Source organism: Podarcis pityusensis (genome assembly GCF_964106645.2).
Source record: "Podarcis pityusensis genome assembly, chromosome: 16".
NCBI lineage: Eukaryota > Metazoa > Chordata > Lepidosauria > Squamata > Lacertidae > Podarcis > Podarcis pityusensis.
Genome location: NC_138041.1, coordinates 35375980 through 35400433, shown reverse-complemented (window position 1 = coordinate 35400433; position 24454 = coordinate 35375980). Strand labels below are relative to the sequence as shown.

Here is a 24454-nt window from a genome sequence, read left to right as displayed (position 1 = left end):
GGGTCTCTTAGCGGGTAATCTTCATAAAAGGGGAGGGGGAGGGAAGAGAAGAGAAGGGAAATAAAAGATCAGGCAGAATTCAAATTAAAAGCCCGACGGAAGGAGGTTAAATCCTGAAGGGCCCTAGTCTCATGGGACAGAGCATTCCACCAGGTCGGAGCCATCACTGAAAAGACCCTGGCCCTGGTGGAAGATAGTCTGACTTCCTTAGGGCCTGGGACCTCTAAACTATGGTTATTCATGGACCTTAAGGTCCTCTGCGGGGCATACCAGGAGACGCAGTCACGTAAAAATGAGGGCCCTAAGCCGAAAAACCTAAAAGCACAAGAGTCCTCTAGCAACTGCTATTCAGAATCTTTGCTGCCTCCAAGCATAGCCATCATGGCTAGGAGCCATCCATAGCCCTCTCCTCATCCAGGGATTTATCTAATATTCTTTTAAAGCTATCCAAGTTTGTGGCCATCGCTGCCTTCTGTGGGAAGGAGTTCCATCATTTTGACCAGGGGTCAGCAAACTTTTTCAGCAGGGGGCTGGTCCACTGTCCCTCAGACCTTAGAATCATAGAATCATAGAATCATAGAGTTGGACTATATATTTTTTTTGGGGGGGGGGAATGAACGAATTCTATGCCCCACAAATAACCCAGAGATGCATTTTAAATAAAAGGACACATTCTACTCATGTAAAAACATACTGATTCCTGGACTGTCCGCAGGCCGGATTGAGAAGGCGATTGGGCCGGATCCGGCCCCTGGGCCTTAGTTTGCCTACCCATGGTCTAGCTTCTCCAGGGAGGGAGTCCCAAAGTCTGGGAGCAGCCACCGAGAAGGCCCTCTCCTGCATCCCCACCAAGTGTGCCTGTGAGGGTGACCGACAGAAGGGACTCCCTAGAAGATCTCAGAACCCAGATGAGGGAATGTGCACAAAAAATACATCTAAACAAACAAACAGAGGTTGCTGTTTCTGCAGTCGCAGAAAACCCCAATATCTGGGTCAGCGCTTAATGACATCCTGTAGGGTTTTGTGCCATGAGTAGAATTGTGCCAGATGATCTAAGTAATCTTTCAGGTCTATACAGAGCAGGCGGTCCTTCTGATAAGCTGGACCTGAATCATAAAATCATAGAAACATATCACTGTAGAGTTGGAAGGGACCCTGAAGGTCATCTCGTCCAACTGGGGTTCCCCAAAGTTGATGGGCATTGCCCTTCAAATGGTGTCCACAGGCTGGATTGAGAAGGCAATTGGGCCAGATCCGGCCCCCGGGCCTTAGTTTGCCTACCCATGGTTTTGACTATGCACTGTGTGAATGACTTTCTTTTATCTACCCTGAATCTCCCATCATTCAGCTTCATTGTACGTCCAAAAGTTCTAGCACTATGACAGAGGGAGAGAAAACTTTTCTCTGTCCACTTCCTTCATGCCATTCATAATCTTATCAACTTCTAGCATGTCACCTTTTCTCTAAACTAAGAAGTCCTGAACTCTGCAACCTTTCTGCATAGGGGAACTGAACATAGGCTGAACAGAACCAGTGGCTTCCTGCTCCATCGTATTAGCTAGAGTGCCGGCCTTTCCTTCCCAAACATTGACAGAAGTTTTCAAGGGAGACCTGAAACACCATGTCGCAATGGTCACAAGGGGTTGAAGATTTGTTACTATTTTTGCAGCATGAATTTTATCATAGGGTCTCTGCTCAGTCAGCATGAAAGGGGAGCCTTTTAATGAGGTGAGGTTACAGGGAACCAGGCAGAGGGCCTTCTTGGTGGTGGCGCCAGTTGGGTGGAACGCCCTTCCATCAGATGTCAAGGAAATAAACAACTACAGTCATACCTCGGGTTACAGACGCTTCAGGTTGCGTTTTTTCGGGTTATGGACCTGCTAAAACCCGGAAGTACCGGAATGGGTTACTTCTGGGTTTCAGGGGTCGCACATGTGCAGAAGCACTAAATCACGCTTTGTGCATGTGCAGAAGCACTGAATCGCAACCCGTGCATGCGCAGAAGCGCCGCTGCGGGTTGCGAATGCTGCGGGTTGCGAACGTGCCTCCCGCACAGATCCTGTTCGCAACCCGAGCGTCCACTGTATCTGACTTTTAGAAGATATCTGAAGGCAACCATGTTTAGGGAAGTTTTTAATGTTTGATGTTTTACTGTGTTTTTAATATTCTGTTGGGAGCCACCCAGAGTGGCTGGGGAAATCCAGCCAGATGGGCAGGGTATAAATTACTATTATTATTATTATTATTATTATTATTATTATTGCCACTGAGATGAAGCCTTCTCACCCTTTGTGCTGACTGGAGTCCATCAGAGTTAAAGCAGGTGAGCTGGCCACTGAGGATGGGCACCCACACGGTAATGAGAAAAACACTGAGGAGTTTAGGGACACTGAATACACTAGGTACTGCTGTTTCTAGAGAATGGTGTGCAAGTTCGGTTATGCACAATGGAACTTCAAGGAAAACACAGCTTAAGGAATTCCAAAATGCACTCCAAATCATTTAGCCGTCTACGTGAGCAGAAAATAGTAGAGGTAGCTGAAAGGCAACACACGGAGATCTACACCGAACATTGCATCATTCATTCATTCATTCACTGGTAGTGGCACCCGCCCTGTGGAACGCCCTCCCAGCAGATGTCAAACAGATAACCAGCTATGTGGCTTTTAAAAGATATCTGAAGGCAGCCCTGTTCAGGGAAGTTTTTAATGTGTGGTGTCGTATTGTGTTTTTACTATTGGGAGCTGCCCAGAGTGGTTGGGGCATTCTATCAGATGGGCAGCATATTATTATTATTATTATTATTATTATTATTATTATTAATTTGTACTCTGCCCATCCGGCTGGGTTTCCCCAGCCACTCTGGGAGGCTTCCAACAAAGATTAAAAATACATTAAAATGTCACACATTAAAAACTTCCCTGATCAGGGCTGCCTTCAGATGTCTTCTAAAAGTCTGGTAGTTGTTTATCTCTTTGACATCTGATGGGAGGGCGCTCCACAGGGCGGGCGCCACTACCGAGAAGGCCCTCTGCTTAGTTCCCTGTAGCTTTGCTTCTCGCAATGAGGGGACCGCCAGAAGGCCCTCGGCGCTGGACCTCAGCTTCCGGGCAGAACGATGGGGGTGGAGACGCTCCTTCAGGTATACTGGTATATTATTATTATTCCCTACCTTTTCCCCTTACAGGGGATCAAGGCAGTTTACAGCTTAAAACATGGGGGAGGGGGAATCATTTTTTTAAAAAATCAAACTTTAATAGAAGTAAAACTATAAACAAATATAAAAGATCTATTAAAAACATAAATATAATTGCAATAAAAAACAGCAGGGTACCAGCCGTTTCATTAAAAGCAGATAGTTCCCAAAAGCCTGATGGAACAAGGAGGTCTTCACCTGCCCAGTGGAAGGGCCACAAGGAAGGAGCTTCTCCAGGGAGGGAGTTCCAATGTCTGGGAACAGCCCCTGAGAAGGCTCACATTCCTACCAAGATTATTGTATAATCTTAGAAAAGGAGTGGCTTTGGGGGACGAAACTATGGAGGGCTGTGACAACCATGAAGGGCCCCTGCATTTCTGAATTTACAGTCAGCTGTTCCATGCTCCATTCCAACCCCCTCTCTTGTTTTCCACACACCCTTTCATTCCAATGGCATTTTGTGGCCACTGAGCATGCTAAAACTTCATTCGGATAATCTGGATACCCATCCAAGGTGAAGTAAAAGAATGGGCTATGCTATTTTGAGCTGCAGACGGGGTGTATAATAAAATAATAATAAAAGAAAAAAAAGAAATCTCCCTGCAAGTAGAAAAGCAGCAGATAAGGCTTATTGTCTTGCCTTTGCCTGGTTTTCTGCCTCACCCCATCCCACCTGCAGTGTTGTTTACTTTTTAAAAACAGGGTTGCTTTCCTTGTGGGGGGGGCACGAAGGGGAGAAAGAAGGGGGCATCATCAGGGCAGGATGCTGTTCACTAACCCCTTAACCTGCCGCCTGGGGCTCCTGCCCCTTTTGCCCCCTCCCCTCAATCCAGGCCAGCATCAGAGAGAGATTTGGGAAGTGTCCAACTGTGCTTGCCGCATCTCACCGTTTGCCTGAGTCAGCAAGCACTTTGGCACTGCCTGCGGATGTTAGCAGATTGCTGCTGCCTTTGCATCTCTCAGCGGCAGCACACCTCTGAGAGGAGGACAGCGGGAGGCTGGGCTGCTTGCAATGGAACTGCGTGACAATCGGAGGGAGGAAATCCACTTTCTTTCCATCTCTGTGTCTTTGCCTTCATCCTTTCCCTTTCTGCTTCCTTCTGCTCCAGTTCCCTTCTTCCCTTCTCAAATGCCTTTCCGTAATCTGACTTCTGGCTTTTTATTTCCAGAATTAGCTTTTACTCTTTTTTTCTTCCAAAAAAATAGGGAGGGGGATTTATTTCATACTCCACTAATTGGCTTTTTCTCCCTCCGAATCTCACCCCCTGCTTTTGCCACCTCCTTCTTGAACCCCATCTTAGTAGTCTTTTATTTAAAAAGACACCTAATCCTGCTTTTCACACTTCGGTTCCACCATTCTCTCTGGCTTCCCTTTGACTTCCAGCCCAAATCAGCCCAATTGTTCCTTGCTGAGGGCCCAGGGGTTTTTCCTCGCTACCAAAATTAAATTCTCTTAGGGCGTTTTGGAGGGTTCAACCCCCCCCTTTGAGCTGCCTGCCTGCTATTTATGCTAAATAAAAAGAGAAAGGCATTTTGTAACACAGTGGAGCATCCAGGCCTATACAGGTTTAACCATGTCAAGCCACATCAGGTGTGGAAGGTGCCCTTAGCTCATGCGTAGGCAAGCTAAGGCCTGGGGCCCAGATCCGGCCCAATCGCCTTCTCAATCTGGCCCGCGGACGGTCCGGGAATCGGTGTGTTTTTACATGAGTAGAATGTGTGCTTTTATTTAAAATGCATCTCTGGGTTATTTGTGGGGCATAGAAATTCGTTCATTCCCCCCCCCCCCAAAAAAATATAGTCCGGCCCCCCACAAGGTCTGAGGGACAGTGGACCGGCCCCCTGCTGAAAAAGTTTGCTGATCCCTGCGTTAGCTGCATGCATGGAAGCAAATCCAGTTGAGATCAATGGGGCTTTCCCCCCCTGGGTAAATCAGATTAGGCTTTGCTGCTAGTTTCCTCACTCCATTATATACTTGGGTTCAGTAATTATGCTTCCTACAAGTACCTTTTTTCTTCCTAAAGCAGCTGATCCACAGGGTGCTTCCTTGCTCTTGTATTATGACAGCAGCAAAATCTTGTGCCTGTCTAGGCCACCTGTGCAAATCTGCCTCTGGCACACCTGGACCACTGCGAGAGGTGAGGACAAGCAAACCGAAACATTTAACCAAAAAAAGGCTCAGCGGCCCTAGTGTAGGATGAGCTCCTGACAACAACATCATGCCAAAGGATGATTCCTAAACACACTGACCTTTGGAAGACATACAGCTATATCTGCATACAAGGCTTTGGAGTCAAGATAGAGAAACACTGGGGGCGGGTTAAACAAGTCCAATATAATGTTGGGAGGATAATATGGATTTTTGTAGTACTTCCCCATGTGGTGATTCACTGAACTGCAGTCTTCTCAGTGAAGGACCTTCAGGCCCTAGGCCAGGGGTCGGCAACCTAAGGCCCATGGGCCACAAGCAGCCCATGTGGGTCATTTAATTGGCCCATGGACCCCCGCCACCCGCTTGGGGACCCCCACCGCCTGTTTGGTCGGCACTAAACCGGCGCGGAGCAGAGCAGGGACCGCCTTTCGCGACACTGGCTGCAGGAAGTTCCTGCAGCCAATGGGAAGCTGTGCACGCCTCCTCCGTGCCGGAAGGAGCACCAGAAATAGCATTTGCACATGCGTGAGTGCACGCGCACTCTGGCCCACCACAGTGCCTGCAGGACCGTGAACCAGGCCAAGCCACAAAAACTTTGCCGACCCCTGCCCTAGGCTGATTCCACCTACCCAGGCTGGACAACGAGTCCTTCTATTTATTTATTTACATATTTACATGTTCTTTGCCATGTTTATTAGAAAAAATTAAGCCACATTGGTTAGAAAGTTAAGCCCAGGAAAGAGAAACACTCCTCTTCAGGTTTTAGATGCATTTGTTGAAGCGGTTGCATTTTGGCAAGCAACTTACTGGATGATATTCATGGAGAAGCATGCAGTACTTTGGTGCATCAAATGAATACAGTGGTACCTTGGGTTACATACGCTTCAGGTTACATACGCTTCAGGTTACAGACTTTGCTAACCCAGAAATAGTGCTTCAGGTTAAGAACTTTGCTTCAGGATGAGAACAGAAATCGTGCTCCGGCGGCACGGCAGCAGCAGGAGGCCCCATTAGCTAAAGTGGTGCTTCAGGTTAAGAACAGTTTCAGGTTAAGAACGGACCTCCAGAACGAATTAAGTACTTAACCCGAGGTACCACTGTACTGCCATGTACAAGTCACATTAACTTTTAAAATTAGACAAGAGCTCATCTAGAACACCAATAACTAATCCCCTTGTATAAAGTACATTCAAGAGGCAGAACAGACTCTCAGATGGTACAACACTCCCAGACCAAGTCTCCCACCAGCCTCGCAAATTTATGTATGCCAGCAGAAGCAGCAACTGAACAGGAAGATCACTGACTGAAAAAAACAACTTCTGCCCTGACAGATACAACGTAGGTGAGACAACCGCATTACAGGCAGGCAAAGATCAATATTTCCCAAACCTACTCCTTCAGTATTTGTAAGATCTCAAGCCATGATTGTCCTTAGCAATGGTATAATTATTGGTACCTAATTGCCAGCATTTGGTGCCCTGCTTTACCAAAGCAGCCACACCCACAGCCACAAAAGAATGAACGCTACAATGCTCCTTATAGCCTCAAGTGTTTGACAGTCTTCCAAGCCTCCACGGCAGTCTGGTGGTGCACAAACCACTTAGGAAATGAAGTACGTCTCTGGTGTGATCTGATCAATTTTGTGGTCAGCTGGGTATGCTGCTGCTTTGTAGTTGCAGACGGTCACTTCATCTCAATGAGGTTCTGTCCATTCTCCCCTCAGGCCTATGTAAAAGATCTTCGTTGTCTCAGCACATCTTGGAGATGTGGATGGACAGATGATAAACATTTGAGAAGCGAGCAATTTTTGTAGGATATTCCAGTTCTCCAGTAACATCACGATTCAGGCTGAACATCTGATCTGGTTCTCTGGCAGTATCACCAAAAGACATGAGAGGAATGTTCTTAAAGAGTCTCATTTCTGATGGGTGTGTGTCATCATCCTCTCCCATCACAATTATCCCTTTTAGGTTCACATTGCTGGTAAAAGCAATATTAAACAAAAGTTCTTCATCATCATCGCTTTCTACAAACTTCTGGCGGTCCCCACGGTCCCAGGTGTGGAAGATGAAAGCCCCACTGCCTTCCCTCTGCCATAGCTGTCAGCTTACAGATTTGAAAATAAGGAAACAGCAGCCTTCGAAAATAAGGGATCAGCAGCCAAAATAAGGGATTTTCCAGGCACAGGTATGTTCAACTTCTGAGCCCCTCTGAGCCAAAGGCAGAAAGCCCAGCCAGCAGCCAAATGAAGCCTCATCAATAAGGGACAGTAGCGGGACATGGTGCTGGGATAAGGGACTGTCCCGCCAAATAAGGGATGCTTGACAGCTATGCCCTCAGCTCTTTCAGGCACTCCAGGTGCTTGCGGTCAATGCGCAGGTAAAGGCCTCAGGCCTGCACAATGAGTCCTCCTAGAAGAAGAGGGCTTCCTGAGCCAACTGATCTTTGCTTGGGTGATTTAGTCTTCTTGAGCGCTGATGTGTACGTATCCTTGGTATTCTCAATACTTTCTCTGTCCTCAGAGCACTCCTCCTCCTCCTCCTCCTCCTCCTCCTCCTCCTCCTCCTCCTCCTCCCCTCTCAGCTGCTTTGGCAAAGCAGGATGTAAACCCACAAAATAGGCTCACAAGGCGCACAGAGCGCATGAGTGTTGCAAGAGAGAATCGGCAATACAAAAATGAGCAATTTGAGGCGGGGGAGGCACCTGTGGCTAAGCATCCCATTAAGACCTTCCTTATTCTCTGGCGTTATCAGAGCCATGAAATTCAGATGAAAGGAAGTTAAAACACAGAGAGAGGTTGGTCCCGGAGTGGCCATCCCTTTATTTGATTTTTGGAACTGTCTTTGGTCTCCGTTGCAAAGCACGCTCCCCGCAAAATAAAAGTCAAATCTTTTCGCGTACAGTTTTGAAGCAGAAACTTTTGACGAGCGGGCTTTGATCCACAAATGCAATTAGCATTGGAATTAGAAACGGAATGGAGATTTGTCTAAAAGCATTAATTCAAATCACATGCCTGGCCCCACCACTCCCAGCTACCCCCACCCTGCTGCCCGTTATTGCGGCTGTAATTCCAACAGCGCCTGTAGCAGATTCAGAAATCAGAAGAAAGGTTTAGCGATAATAGGTCTCCAACTGGCATGAAAAGGTGGAGCCAGGGAACCCAGGGTCCTCTGATGGAATTAATGTATACATTATATCCTCTCCCCAAATTTGTTTTCAAGGGCAGAATGAGTCATCTTCTAGTCTTCACAAACTCCCCAGTGTATCTGCATTCATGATGAGAGTAGCATAACTAGGCGTGGATGCTTGGGGTGGAACAGTGCTGTCATGACAGAAATCCAGGGCCTCACATTGAGTCTGCTTCCACATTGGGTCCAGAGTTTAAAAACACCTAATTGCGCCACTGGAGTCAATGGGGACACCTGCCTTGATTACCATTTGAGTTGGGGATAAAGGTGGATACCCGGGATCATTAAGTATCTTGGAAGTTATTTAAACTTTCAGTATGGGATAACAACACACGTATTCAAGGCAGTTGGCAAGAAGCTTGTTCAGAGGCTTAGTAAGGGCAGCAGGTCAGGCAGATGGTTGCAACTTCTCATTAGATTTTGCCTGCAACCAGTGCCAGCCAAGGGCATTTGATACCTGAAGCAGAAGCCAAATGCTTTCCCTCCCCACCAGCTTGAGCCAGCACCTTAAGAAGTCTCGCTCCGTTGTGGAGACACCAGTTCCCCCCGTGAGCAGAGAAAAATTGGTCCATCTAGCCACCAGGTCATTGACTGGCAACAGCTCTCCAGGGTTTCAGACATGGAGTCTCTGCCAGCCCTGAATGGAGATTCAGCAGATTGAACCTGGGATTTTTTTCTTCTTCATGCAAAGAAGAAGAATAAGAAGATTTGATATCCCGCTTTATCACTACCAGAAGGAGTCTCAAAGCGGCTAACATTCTCCTTTCCTTTCCTCCCCCACAACAAATACTCTGTGAGGTGAGTGGGGCTGAGAGACTTCAAAGAAGTGTGACTAGCCCAAGGTCACCCAGCAGCTGCATGTGGAGGAGTGGGGAATCAAACCTGGTTCACCAGATTACGAGTCCAACACTCTTAACCACTACACCACACTGGCTGCCAGTGTGCTCTTACCACTCTTACCACTGAGCTACAGTTGGAGGAGTGACAGCTTTCAGGCCAGAGGGCTGACCCTTTAAGTTATTTAAACATAACTCTTTAAGTTACAGTGGTACCTCAGGTTAAGAACTTAATTCGTTCTGGAGGTCCGGTCTTAACCTGAAACTGTTCTTAACCTGAGGTACCACTTTAGCTAATGGGGCCTCCTCCTGCTGCTGCTGCTGCGCAATTTCTGTTCTCATCCTGAAGCAAAATTCAGTTGGTGTAGTGGTTAAGAGTGATAGTCTCGTAATCTGGGGAACTGGGTTCGCTTCCCCGCTCCTCCACATGCAGCTGCTGGGTGACCTTGGGCTAGTCACACTTCTCTGAAGTCTCTCAGCCTCACTCACCTCACAGAATGTTTGTTGTGGGGGAGGAAGGGAAAGGAGAATGTTAGCCGCTTTGAGACTCCTTAAAGGGAGTGAAAGGCGGGATATCAAATCCAAACTCCTCCTCCTCCTCCTCTTCTTCTTCTTCTTCTTCACCCGAGGTACTATTTCTGGGTTAGTGGAGTCTGTAACCTGAAGCGTCTGTAACCTGAAGCATCTGTAACCTGAGGTACCACTGTATTTAAAGTTATTCACGCATTGCAGGGGTTTGGACTAGAAATGTCCAACCAGTAGATCGCGATGTTCCAGTAGATCCCCGGTTGATCCTGGTAGATCGCGGGACCCTTATTGATTATGGAATTAAATAAAGTTTACCGAAAGTTAAGAAATAAAAGCTGAAGAACTCTGGGCTCAAGAACTCTGGGCAATCCATCCACCCCACGCACGCTTCTCCTCCCTCCAATGGGTAGATCACTGCCAGTTTTTTTATACTGGGAGTAAATCACAGTCTCTTGGGGGTTGGACGTGCCTGGGCTAGATGACCCTTGTGGTCCCTTCCAACTCTACAATTCTGAGACTCTATTTATTTATTTTTTACTTCATAAAATTTATATACCGCCTCATTATGAAAGAAGCTCAACAACATCAAAGCCATTCCCAGAATCTAGAGTTATCCACAAGGGAAAGGAGCCAGTGAGAAATAGCCTTGGAGCAGATGCTTAGAAAGGCTTGGTTTGCTTTCAAGCCACCAGAGCACGTTTCTCACTCAGAGCTGTCTGTGGTCCTGAAACTTGCTGTGGCCTCCAATCCAAGCACGATAGGCTGTAGGGCAGGAAGCTTGATGCATTCGCTATACTGCTGGACCAGTGAGGTACTGCAGGAGGCATTGGGTTCCTCTAGCTCAGGAGAAGGTGCCTATGAAGGTCTTGGCTCTGCCTCTATAGGTCCTGTTTCTACAGGGAATTGGTCTGTGGGCTGTCTCTCATCTGCAGGTCAAGAGACCTCCTGACTTATAGCAGCAGGCTCACTGTCTTGAACCTGTTACAGATAGGTAGCCGTGTTGGTCTGCCATAATCAAAATAAAAAAAATCCTTCCAGTAGCACCTTTAAGACCAACTAAGTTAGTTCTTGGTATGAGCTTTCGTGTGCAAGCACACTTCTTCAGATATCTTCTTATCTGAAGAAGTGTGCTTGCACACGAAAGCTCATACCAAGAACTAACTTAGTTGGTCTTAAAGGTGCTACTGGAAGGATTTTTTTTATTTTGTCTTGAACCTGGTTCAACTCCTTAGCTGATGCCTCTGCAACCTCCAACTCTTTGCCTGGATTGTTGCTGAATTCCAAGGCCATATCATCACACAGAGTGGCCCTGTCTACAATCTGGCACTGTAAGGCACATTGAATAGGAGGGGAAAATTGGAGTCAGGCAATTTGCCAGTGGTCCACCAGCAGGATTTGGAGCTTCTCAAAAAAGTCAACTGCTATGACTCTCCTTGTATTGTAGGCTTCAGCACCAGGTTGAAGCAGTAGAAGGGGTTATCCCATTTCTGCTTGCAGGTGGATGGCCACGATTCTGAATGTTCCCCTACATTTAGAAACCCCACACAAAATGCATACTCTCCAACACTTCTCTGATGAAAATAGGGACATCCTTTCCCATTACTACTACTACTACTACTACTACTACTACTACTACTACACTCGGGGTAAAGGTAAAGGTAAAGGGACCCCTGACCATTAGGTCCAGTCATGGCTGACTCTGGGGTTGCGGTGCTCATCTCGCTTTACTGGCTGAAGGAGCCAGTATTTGTCCACCAACAGCTTGTGGGTCATGTGGCCAGCATGACTAAACCGCTTCTGATGAACCAGAGCAGCGCATGGAAACGCCGTTTACCTTCCTGCCAGAGCGGTACCTATTTATCTACTTGCACTTCGACATGCTTTCGAACTGCTAGGTTGGCAGGAGCTGGGACCAAGCAACGGGAGCTCACCCCGTCGCGGGGATTCGAACCGCTGACCTTCTGATCGGCAAGTCCTAGGCTCTGTGGTTTAACCCACAGCGCCACCCGCGTCCCTTACACAGCATATATGAAAAAACAATTAAACATTAAAAACCTTCCCTATGCAGGATTGCCTTCAGATGTCTTCTAAAAGTTGTATAGTTACTTATCTCCTTGGCTCAGGGGTTGTATAACTCCAAACCCTCCAACATTTCTCCAATTAAAATAGCGATGTCCGAATGAAAAACGGGACATTCTGGGATCAAATCAGAAACCAGGATGGCTTCTGTAAAACTGGGACTGTCCCTGGAAAAAAAGGAACACTTTGAGGGTCTGGGAGAGGGCTAGCTTAGAACTTTCTCTCTCCCCTGTGTGAGAGTGTTATGTGGAAATTTGGGTTGTTTGTTATTCAATGTGGGGAAACATTTGGAAATGGAACATTATGCCCACCATCTAAAGTGTTACATTTCACTCCTGCTTGTGGACTTTCTACATGCATCTGGTTGTCTATTGTAAAGACAGGATGCTGAAGTAGACGAGCCTGATTCACCAGGTCCAGTTTATGTATTATGTTCTGATGGGTCCTGGTTGAGCCAGGTTGGGAACTAATGCTAGTGGATCTCTGACTGAGCTGGGGTTGGGGGCTTAAGTCTGTGTGGCCCAGCTGTGCCTGGAACCAGCACACTGAGACAGGGATCCACAGGATTCCTGAGCCGCTCAGCCCTGCAGATCTGATCTCAGAATTGATCCCAAAATATCTTTTTAAAAAATCAATGTAATACATGTTTAATTTGGCTAGGAGATTACTGACTGCTGTAAGGACCAAGTTAGGGTTTATATAGCCTTTTGTAAACCCAGCACCTGCCTGGCAACAATCTGTGCCCCAGATCTTCCTGCCTACTTTGAAAATTAATTTTAGAGGCTTAAAACTTGCCTACTTGCATTCGGAGATGTGCACTTCTTCGACCCAGATTTTCTGCTCTTTGTTTTCGCCTCTTCTGAGTGTTACTGTTTCCCCCACACATAACCACTGAGTTTTCCCTGACCGTTCTTCTCCTGGTTTTTTGGGAAGGAAGAAAACAACAACTGCAGTGGGGAACAAAGGCTGAAGTGGCTGAGCAAAAGGCAGCTCTTAAGAACCTTATCAAAGCTCCAGCAGGGTGAAAATAATTATTTGCACGCAGTTGGGGGTTCTGGAAAAGAAGGGCATCTGAGCCTTGGCTACGGAAAGAATTTAAAAGCAACACTGCAAAGAATTTTGGAAGTGGGGAGACAGGATGTGAAGCCCTTGCGGTTTCATCCTTTCCCCCTACACACACTGTATTAGCATCCTTTTGACGCAAATGACCCGTGAAGACCAGCATGAAGAGTCAGTTGAACAACAAAGATAAGAATGAAGATTAATATTTGTCATAGGAGTGAGCACAGAGAGGTTTGATTTTGTGGGATGTGAAACACAGAGCAGTCAAGTACAACATCCCTAGAGTGGACATAAAAAGGGGACGTCTGGACCAGCCAGTAGGAACTTTCTGTTTCCTCCTAGGCTGGGACAGACTTCCTCTACATGTGACCTGAGGTGGGCATGGCCTCACCTGTGCAGGTAACAAAATACCTCAACGGGGGCCGCCATCTCTCTCTCTGACTACATTCGTCAAAGAAGCAACATCTGCTTAGCCTAAGATGCTAAGAGAGAGGACAAAGGAGCTATCTTCTTATGGGAAGTTTCCCGGTGTATATTACTTTTGTAACTTAAGTCTGCCTTCTGGGATCCATCTGTGAACAGAATGTGTAAGTAAACTCTTTTTATACTTTTATAGAAGACTATGTCATGTCTATCTTTTTATGAGGGGCTGTGGGTTAAACCACAGAGCCTAGGACTTGCTGATCAGAAGGTCAGCGGTTCGAATCTCCGCGACGGGTTGAGCTCCCATTTCTCGGTCCCTGCTCCTGCCAACCTAGCAGTTCGAAAGCACATCAAAGTGCAAATAGATAAATATTTGGCGGGAAGGTAAACGGCGTTTCCGTGCGTTGCTCTTGTTCGCCAGAAGCGGCTTAGTCATGCTGGCCACATGACCCGGAAGCTGTACGCCGGCTCCCTTGGCCAATAAAGCGAGATGCGTGCCGCAACCCCAGAGTCGGTCACGACTGGACCTAATGGTCAGGGGTCCCTTTACCTTTACCTAAAGGGGAAATTACCAAGGAAACTTATTTTAGAGGCTTTAGCGAGCCTGAGCAAACACATCCATTGTGCAGGTTTAAAAAGGGGAATGTTACTCTGCTAAATTGTAGAACTTGTTAACACAAGTCGGAAAAGATATAATCAAACAATATATCCTCTCTTGCATCCATGAAAATTCCAACAGATTTGTGTAAGGGGTGTGCAATGGATTTGGACCAAGCCCAAACCCTGCAAGCACTTAGGACAGGTCATCTGTGTCTGCCTCAATTAGTACCTTTCTGGGTTGTTGTGAAGGTAAAATTGGGGAAGGAACCATGGTGTTGGGCATACAAGTAATAAATATGCTGAGATATAAGAGCAGAGAGATAAGGTGTGTGTGTGTGTATCTAGAGATGATGGAGAGTTTGGTCACATCCAGACCATATTTTGAAAGTGCTATTATACCATGGGAAGAAGCCATGACTCTTTAATGTGGTATGATGCTGCTGTAAATCAACAGTGCAGATGGGGTGTTGCAGTCTATAGCCCTTGCTATCCTAATACGCAGCTTCCCAGCAAGCCTGAGGAAGCAATTCCAGCAGATTTACTAGCATGACAAGGTGTACAAGCGTCGTTCTGGTAAGTGCAAGGCAAATTTCATTAGAGAAACAGCAACAAGCCAGTGACTGAATCCACAGTGAGAAATTGAAGCATACGTTTATCACGTTGAAATGCTGCAGCGATAAAGGGGGTTGGAGACGCCCAAACAGACCAAGAACCCAGGGTGCTCTTAATGATGCTTATTATGCAGGCTGCATATGTTGCTTAGGTAAAATTTGCAAAACCAAACAAAACCATGTGTTTTCCTAGCTTGTATCGTTTATTTTGCAGTGGAAGCATCAAGACAGCAACAGCACTGAAATCCAAGTCCTTCGTAGCTGGGAATTCTGCTGAGTTTTGGAACAATCAGGACTGACAGAGGGAAGCCCTTCGTCACACAGTGCCTAGTTTCACAGCGGTGTTCATTCCCAAAGAGGTAGCGATGGCCACCAACTTTGATGGCTTTAAAAGAGGATTAGAAAAATTCATGGAGGAGAAGGATATCAGTGGCTACTAGACATGATGTCTCTGTTCTCTCTTCACTGTCAGAGAATCAGAAAGCCAGTTGCTGGGATTCGCAAGTGGGGGGGGGTTAACTATGCGCTGTGTGAATTCAAGTGCTAGGTGCCCCTCCCCAAAGGAAAAACAAACTGCAGGATGAGATGTCAGACTGCATACAGCCTCCTTCTTTCAGAAAGCAAAGCTTTGTGTGTCTTAGCAATCAGACGCCCAAAGTCTGAGGCCACCATCATATTGCTATAAATGTGTATGAATGTGCCACCCTAGTCTCCGAGTGGTGAGAGACGCCAGGGGCTTCAAGCACTTGCCCAGGGTTCAGTTTCCTTGCAGGAAGGTCAGGGCAGTGGCGGAGCTTCATGCTCCGGCATGGGGGGGGCGGAGAGCAGGCGGGGGCGGGGCTGGTGCGCGTCCTGAGGGTGTGGCGCACTACCCACAGGAGCATGGCTGGCGTCCTGGGGGCATGGTGTGTCGTGCTGCCCGCAGGGGCGTGGCATGCTGCCTGCGGGGGCCTAATGCCCAGCATGGGTGGGGGGCAGCCACGATGGCAACTGCCCGGGATCACGCTTCTGGGGGCAGTGCACTCCCCCCACACTCCTCTTCCTCCCCCACTGGGTCAGGGTAGACTTTGGTGTCTTTAAGATGCAGTGGACCCTCTGGATACAAATTTAACTCATTCCGGGGGTCCGTTCTTACCCTGAAAAATCCATAAGTAGAGGCGCCGCTTCTGCGCAGAGCACTTCTGCGCATGTGCGTGCGGAAAACCTGGAAGAATACTTCTAGGTTTGCCACGTTCGTAACCTGAAAGTCACGTATCCAGAGAGGTACGTAACCCAAGGGTCCACTGTACAGTCATACCTCTTGTTACATTTGCTTCATGTTACGTTTTTTCAGGTTGCGTCCCACGGCGACCTGGAAGTACCGGAAAGGGTTACTTCTGGGTTTCGCTGCTCGCGCATACGCAGACGCACAAAATGACGTCACACGCATGTGAAGAAGCGGTGAATCGCAACCCGCGCATGTGCAGACATGCCGCTGCGGATTGCGTTCCTTTCATGTTCGCAACCCGAGGGTCCACTGTAGTTAGTTTTCTTTACACATACGGTATGTTCAATCTGAGCATAGACTGGAGAGGCTCACAGCATTTACACTCCAACAAATATTGCTTCTCTGCAGGGGTGCCAACTTGAATAAAATATTGGGGGGGCAGGTAACCCCCCCCACCCCACATAATGTGGTGCGCACACACCATTTGAAAGGCACTGCCCTTCTACTTGGGGGCACCCAGCCCCCTCAAATATTTTATTGGGGGAGTCTGAAGACCCCTTGGCCGCTAGGAGTTGGCTCTTATGCTTCTCTGTTTAGGCTCACTATGTCAGGTTCCTGTTGGAAGACCGGACAAATGCTAGAACATTAGCAGTGGCAAAGTTCTTATCGGTGGTTGCAAGAACCAATGATCCCTATATTCTGAACAAAATGCTTGTTTAACCTGGAGGTAGGCTGTATGAATAGTGTATTGCTTTGTAACGATTTGTTGGGTCTCTGGACCGTAATAAAGATTGTTGTTGTTGTTGCTTCTCTGTTAGTCACAGCTTTGAACCCAGCACAGAGCAAGGCATGTCCCTGTACTGTCTTCCTCCAGCCTGCTTCCAGCTCTCTCACAAGCAACTCCATACCCTTCAACATTTCTCCAACGAAAACAGGGACATCCTAAAGAAAAGTGGGACGTTCTGGGATCAAATCAGAAACTGGGACAGTTTCTCTAAATCAGGGACGTCCCTGGAAAATAGGGATACCTGGAGGGTCTGCAACTCTGATTGTTGTCTCGCTCAGTGAGGAGTGGGGTGGCTCACCCATTTGCCGCATGGCACAGAGGATCTTCTTTGGTAGTGCTAAGGCTGGTGTTTAACTAGCCAGCCCAAGCCATTACAGACAAAGGAACTGGTTTGGCAGGCTTGCTCTGACAAAACCCAGGTTCCCTCCTAACGCAGGATCAGAGGTGTGGAAGGAACACAGTGACCCACCTGCAATCTGATCTGACTTTTGTCTCTGTTGCCGGTCCTGCTGTCATCAGCAGAAACAAAGAACAGCAACTCTGTGTGTGTATGTGACCCAGTATGTATTTAACAATTAAATTGTGCAACGATAGCCACGCTTTCCAGTTTCCACAAGTCATTTTCCACAAGAAGAGGAGGCTTTGAAGTGTAGTGCAGTAAGGAGACCAAAGGTGAATGACGTTTTCAAGAGAAGTTAAGTGTTCCAGTCCAGAAATGGGGTTGGTGGTGGAGGAATTAGCCTATTGATATTCAGTGCTTTGACCTGCTGACAATAGCAGAAGGATGGAGGTTACCATAGCTTCCCATCCCCATAGGGAGTATCACTCAAGGGAGACCAACCATATCTGCTTTGATGGGCGGGGGGTGGGGTGGAGGCACACAAACTGAGCAAGGTTTGGGGCCATGTAGGGAAGGATCTATTCATGCCAGCATACCCTCCAACATTTCTCTGATGAAAATAGGGATGTCCCATTCCATAATGATAATTTTACTATTTATACCCCACACATCTCACTGGGTTGCCCCAGCCACTCTGGGCAGCTTCCAACATATATAAAACATAATTAAGCATTAAGCATTTTTTAAAACTTACCTATACAAGATTGCCTTCAGATGGCTCAGGGATTGGATAATTGCATATCCTCCAACATTTATCCAATGAAAATAAGAACATGCTAAGGAAAAGTGGGACATTTCGGGATCAAATCAGAAACTGTGATCAGGGACGTCCCTGGAAAATAGGGGCAGTTGGAGGGTCTGTGTTAGTTCTCTAAGTTTCTCATTTTTCCAGTCTCCGCATTTTTGCAGCAATTTGGGGTGATGATGATGATGATGATGATTTTAATCCTCACGAAAACTCTTCTGCGTTTTTTGTGGGCGAGTTTCTCCTGTTTTGAGTAAGGTACAAATTTTTGCAACCACCTTCTAATATAATGCATTTCTATATGTTAGTTTCACAAATATATTTATTTATATATATATATATTCCTCCCCCTAATTATATGCATAACATGTATTACCCACACAGAAGGAGAGATTCAGAACAGCCTTCATTCTGCTGGCTTTTGGCTCGAGGAACAACTTAGCTTAAGATGTCAAATGCAGTTTTTTTAAAACACACACACCCCTGATGGATATATATTTGTGTGTATGGAACATCCAGTGGTGGTTTTTAAAGCGCAGATGCTGAGCAAAGCAACTTCCCACTGCTCCCCTACTTTGAGATATAAAAATAATGTTTTCATTTTGAAAATAGTTTTTTAAAAAAATAATAAAAGCAGTAGATTTTATTTTTATTTTTTAAAAAAGAAAACTCGTGCTGTAAATGTGCTTTCCCTTGGTACATCTCCCATTTTCAACAGAACGTATCTACCCTTGCAGTAAGACACAATGCCCCAGGGAATGAGTTTTGAGTTCTATAAGGGCAGCACTGAGACTAAGGAGAAGGAAGCTGACAAGGCAATGTCACCCACTTCATTCACCTGCAAGTTCTGGAGTTAAGAGAGGGGAAAACATGGACACTTTGGGGGAAAATGAGAAACGGAGAGCAGCACAAATTGACAGTTTCACCATTCCCTACTGCCATTTGTCTTTGGAGGAGGCAGAAAAAATGTGTGTGGGGGGGGACACTTTATCAGGCCCCCCAGGCCAGTGGTTACCTACACCTGTTGTAGTGCCTACTTTCTGGCTTGCTATATGGATATGAGGTTGGTTTCTTCCATCCCTAAAAAAATATGGATGTCCACTGTGCTGCTTGACTTGTGTTCCACCTGAGATCTATGTCCCCACACTTTGGCTTCCTTTTTCCTCTGTTCTGTCATGCCATTTAGAAATTGTGTGCAGAAGTGGACAATTAGAATGATAACTGTATTTAAGGAGCCTCTCCATTTATTGCAAATCTATGGGAAAACATTTGTAGAACCCATTTAATTCATTTAATGGTAATGCAAACATTGATATAAATTAAGGCTCCGGAATTCTCTCTCACATCTATTCACACCCCATGAGAAGTGAATGAAGATGATTTATTACTTGTGGATGATAATTGCCTAAAATAGGTTATGATGTAGGATGGAAGAGGGGGGAGAAAAGAAACGGAGCTGCCGTCTACCAAGCAAGAGCAAAATTCTACAGACAGAGAAATTACATTTAACGCCAGTGTGTTGAGGAAGAAACGTGGTTCTTCTCCCTTTGGGGAAACTCTTAAGGACGTCTTTTTAGAACTGTCAAAATTCACAAGCTGTGATAAATTATTCTTTTTCATTACCCACTTATTAAGCAGGCTGTTTGGTATAATGGCAGAAAAATTCTGTTTTAATTTCTGCCGTATTACACAACCTCTGATTTCTGATTTGAAACAGCCTAGTTATCAAGAGAAGTGATGCATTTTATTTTGTACTCTGGGACCAGCCTTTCAGCCAAAAATGTGAAGACAACTTAAAGTGAGGGGAGGGGAGAAAGAAAGAAAGAAAGAAAGAAAGAAAGAAAGAAAGAAAGAACTGCTGCCCATCAGACTGGCTGTATCTCTAAGCAACAGGCTGAACTAGTAGCTGAATTCAGATGTAAACCAACAAACCATGGCTTGTCATTATGAGAATGTGCAGTGGTAAACCTCAGTCGACCACTTCCTCTTCTTCTTCCCACATGAGGGGAGGAGATTAGAAGTTTCCACTTCTAGTTTGTTCCACAACAGCTCAAACTAGGAACTCAAACTATGATCAAATCTTGGAACTCAACAATTCATTCAGTGGCTGGGGAAGCCCAGCCAGATGGGCGGGGTATAAATAATAAATTATTATTATTATTGTTCATTCTACATTCTACTCTCGATGTTGTTGCAGATTCCAAATGCAGAGCAATAGCTGTAACTATGATTTTTCCACTCAGTTACATCAAACTCCTCCTCGCCCCCAAACCATGCTCTGAAAAGCCCCTTCAAATTATGGTTTCTGGTACTGATTTGACAGACGGTCATATAGCAGTTAGCCCAAATCAGGTATTGCATCCAGCCATGGTTAAACTTTCTGAACTGAACAGTGGAAATGAGATGTGGACCCTTTGAGGACTGTATCCAATGTAATGCTGAGTTAAAGGGAGTCAGCACTGAACTAATCCCACTGCCCGATTGCATTGTGCAAGAAGTTATTATTACACAAGAGGTTCCAAAAGCAAACAACTTATATTTTTATGAAGAATTTGTAAAGAACAGGAAAATAAAATGTAGTTTCACAACATTTCCAGTAGCATAAACTCTTAGCGCAACAGCTCTGCCAGTGGGACCTATTGCATTAGATTCCTCTCCTGTGCAACACTGAGAAACAGACATCTGTCAGTGCAAAGGCCCTTAAGCTAGCAGACCAATAGCTTTGGGTGCAGCCTTCAGTTTGCAACAGAGCTGTGACTTCGGTTTGTGGTGCTGTATAAACCAGAACTATGGTTAGAACTATGTGGGACAAGAAGCTACAGTTAGAACTGGATATGGAACAACTGATTGGTTCAAAATTGGGAAAGGAGTACGGCAAGGCTGCATATTGTCTCCCTGGTTATTTAACTTATATGCAGAATTCATCATGCGAAAGGCTGGACTGGATGAATCCCAAGCCAGAATTAAGATCGCCAGAAGAAATATCAACAACCTCAGATATGCAGATGACACAACCTTGATGGCAGAAAGTGAGGAGGAATTAAAGAACCTTTTAATGAGGGTGAAAGATGAGAGTGCAAAATATGGTCTGAAGCTCAACATCAAAAAAATGAAGATCATGGCCACTGGTCCCATCACCTCCTGGCAAATAGAAGGGGAAGAAATGGAGGCAGTGAGAGATTTTCTTGGGCTCCATGATCAGGTGCAGTGGCGTAGCAAGGTCAGGTGGTACCTGGTGCAGAAAATTTCTTGTCACCCCCCCCCCCAAACACTGAAATTATTAAAAGAAGGAAAAATAACATACTTACAGCTGCAAGTGTTATTTTCTGGTTTATTTACTTCTCATTGTGATACGATAATCTTTATTGTCATTGTCCCATACAGAACAACGAAACTGAAAAATCTACATAAGACATTCAAAACCCAACAAGCCTGCTATCCCAGCTATCCCAACCTGGTTAGCCCCCTAAAAACTCTGATACCTCATTTTTAAATACAATGTACTCCCATACAGACTCCTTACAATGCGTTTAAAACCAAAATCACATTTGGGTAGAAACTGTTTCTCAGGCGGCTAGTCCTAGCCTTTATAACCCTGTACCTTCTTCCAGAAGAAGAAACTGAAAGAAATCATTTCCAGGGTGCGCACTATCCTGCGCTATCTCTGCAGCTTTCTTATGACACCTGGAAGCATAGATTTGATCCAAGGTGGGAAGAGTGCACCCAATTATTCATAATTGAGCTTAAGTACTTAAAACCAGTGAGCATAAGTACTTAAAACCTTTTTTCCTAATTTTGTCCTCTGTGCTTGAGCAGGGCTGTGTGGGCGCATGCACAAGGCCACGGCCTTGCTCGCCAAGTCCACCTCACCTTTCCCTCACTAAGCCGCCAGGGCGAGAGAGGGGTCTGCTGGCGCGCCTTCCCCCGGGCAGGAGCCGCCACAGCTGCAAGGCGAATGTAGGCAGGGATGGAAGATGGCGCTCCGAGTGTTTGCCGCTTCCCTCTCGTGCTCCATGGCGATGAGTGGGGAGGGAGGGGAAAGGGACTGAGGGCGGGAGGGCGAATGAAGGCAGGCAGGAGCAGCCTTGCGCTGGGCTCCTGAGGGGACTTCCTTGAGCCCAAGGGGGACGCTGCGTCCCCTCAGCGCAGAACCAGACTCACCAGAACCTCCGCCTTGCCTCTTTGCCCTGCAGGTGCAGAAGGAGGGAGGGGAATCCCAGAGAAAACCAGCTTGTGACACATATTTTTGCCATCTTGTCACCCCCTCAGTGATGACACCCGGGTTGGTCCACACCCACTGCACCCCACTTCCTACACCGCTGTTCAGGTGCAAGCTGCCTCTGCCAATGGAGGTAGAGCATAGATGTCATAGCCTGGCCTGGCCTCAGCTCGCATCTGCTATATGGGTATAATAATGTGAATGAGTCTTACAGGACCATGGTATGAATTGATGAGAAGCACTCTGACACATTTATCACTGACAAGCGCTGAGGCCCTTCGCAAAAATGTAGCAGCAAAACTTATCAGGTGCTTGTCCCACATCCCTCACTTAGTCTAGGGCAGGATGGGAAACCTAAGACCTGGGGCTGATCTGTGGCCCTCTAAGCTGCTCTGTCTGAGCCTTGAGACTCTCCCTGGCCCACCTATGCCCTTCACTGCTGCCTGTGGGCAGGAGTCCTGGACTCTGAGCCTTTGTAGAAGTATCTAGCCCTCCTGGAAAGAAAGTTATGAAGCACTATGTGTAGGTGCCCTTCCATACCCCAAAACATTTCACCATTAAAAATAGGGATGTCCTAAGTAAAAGCAGTGGACGCGGGGGGCGCTGTGGGTTAAACTACAGAGCCTACGGCTTGCTGATCAGAAGGTCAGCGGTTCGAATCCCCACAATGGGGTGAGCTTCCGTTGCTCGGTCCCTGCTCCTGCCAACCTAGCAGTTCGAAAGCAAGTCAAAGTGCAAGTAGATAAATAGGTATGGCTCCAGCGGGAAGGTAAACAGCATTTCCATGCGCTGCTCTGGTTCGCCAGAAGCGGCTTAGTCGTGCTGGCCACATGACCCGGAAGCTGTACACCGGCCAGCTCCCTTGGCCAGTAAAGCAAGATGAGCGCCGCAACCCCAGAGTCGTCCGTGACTGGACCTAATGGTCAGGAGTCCCTTTACCTTTAAGGAAAAGCAGGGCATTCCAGATCAGATCTGAAAATGTCCTATTCCATTGAAAAAAAGAGAAAACTTTATTATTTATACCCTGCCCATCTGACTGGATTGCCCCAGTCATTCTGGGTAGCTTCCAACATATAAAAAAAATAATAAAACATTAAACATTAAAAAACTTCCCTATACAGGGCTGCCTTCAGATGTCTTCTAAAGGTTGTATAGTAATAATCTCCTTGGTTTGGGGGTCGCATAAGTCCAACATCTCTCCAATGAATATAGAGATGTCCTAAGGAAAAGCGGGACATTCTGGGATCAAATCAGAAACAGAGAGAGCTTCTGTAAATCCAGGACAGTCCCTGGAAAATAGAGACACTTGGAGGGCCTGCCCTTCTAAGCAATTTCTGTGCAATGAGCAAGCTTGGCTGCTCTTTCCGGTCAGTGTTTTTCGCCAAGGAGTTGAGTCAGAGCTGCTTTTGATAAGTGAGTTGTTTGGACACCAGGCAATAAGAATACTTGGTGTGTGCTTGTATCCCCTTTAATGCACTTTCCCCGCTGATTTTCTAGAAATCCAACAGGTTAAGGCTTTCCTCGTACAGAAATACCGTTATTGGAAAACCTTCACCACAATGGAACTTCCTCTAATTTTGTGGTATTATGCCAAGCCCTCCCATGACAGACTGGCAACCCCAACACTCTCTTAAACATCAGAGTGTGCACTGTGGGCCAAAAACGGTTGGTGATCCCTGCTGCAGGTGTGGCATGGGTGGCCAACCTTTCATAACTCAAGGGCCACATTTCCTCGTGGACAAAATGGGGGGGGGGGCACTTGCCAGTAGTGGGTGGGAAGAGAGACAACAAGAGCAAGGGACGTGAGCCTTGGTCATTTTTCAGGAAGTCAATATTCCAGCCACACACATGCAGAGGTTTCTATGCATACACAAACATCTCTCCATCATTTCGAGCAAGAGCCATTATCAGAGCTCAAGGATCAAATAGAGAGGACTGGGGCTACCTTTGCCCCCCTGGCCTGAAGTTCATCACCCCCTGCTATTGCCGGCAGGTGCAAGCTGACCATACAGATGGTCTGAGATGATCCGCTGGCCCAAACGCCTTGTTGCAGCTAATGATCAAGAGACTCATCACCATTAGAGCACCGTTCTTAACAATATGTTATGGCATAAGAATTAGATGCTGGTGACCCATAAAATCACTGCAAGCAATGTTTTTGTTTCAACAAGTGCTTAAAAGCCCCCCCTTTAGAGAGAGAGAAATATAAAGAAAATAAAGCAGGAACAAAAATAACAAGGCTATTAATCTTTCATTAAGCTAAAGGGATGAAAAGGAATCACTTAAAGTATAGTTCTTTCTTTGCTCCGCAAGCTGGGATACCCCCTGCTAACTTCAAAAGCACTAAAAGAACTTAGTTAATATTGTTGGCTTGGAACCAGATTGTGGTTTACTTTAGGTTCTCCCCCCTCCCCCGCCGCC

At 46.4% G+C, this 24454-nt stretch overlaps 1 pseudogene across 1 annotated transcript in view; it reads right to left on the bottom strand.

Annotated features, from left to right (window-relative positions):
* Positions 1–6613: 6613 nt before the first annotated feature.
* Positions 6614–24454, bottom strand: part of LOC308464781 (PITH domain-containing protein 1 pseudogene) — a 43523-nt pseudogene continuing 25682 nt past the window's right edge. The window contains exon 2 of the transcript in view: positions 6614–7438. The product of the transcript in view is annotated as a PITH domain-containing protein 1 pseudogene (transcript). The remainder of the gene's footprint in view (positions 7439–24454) is intronic.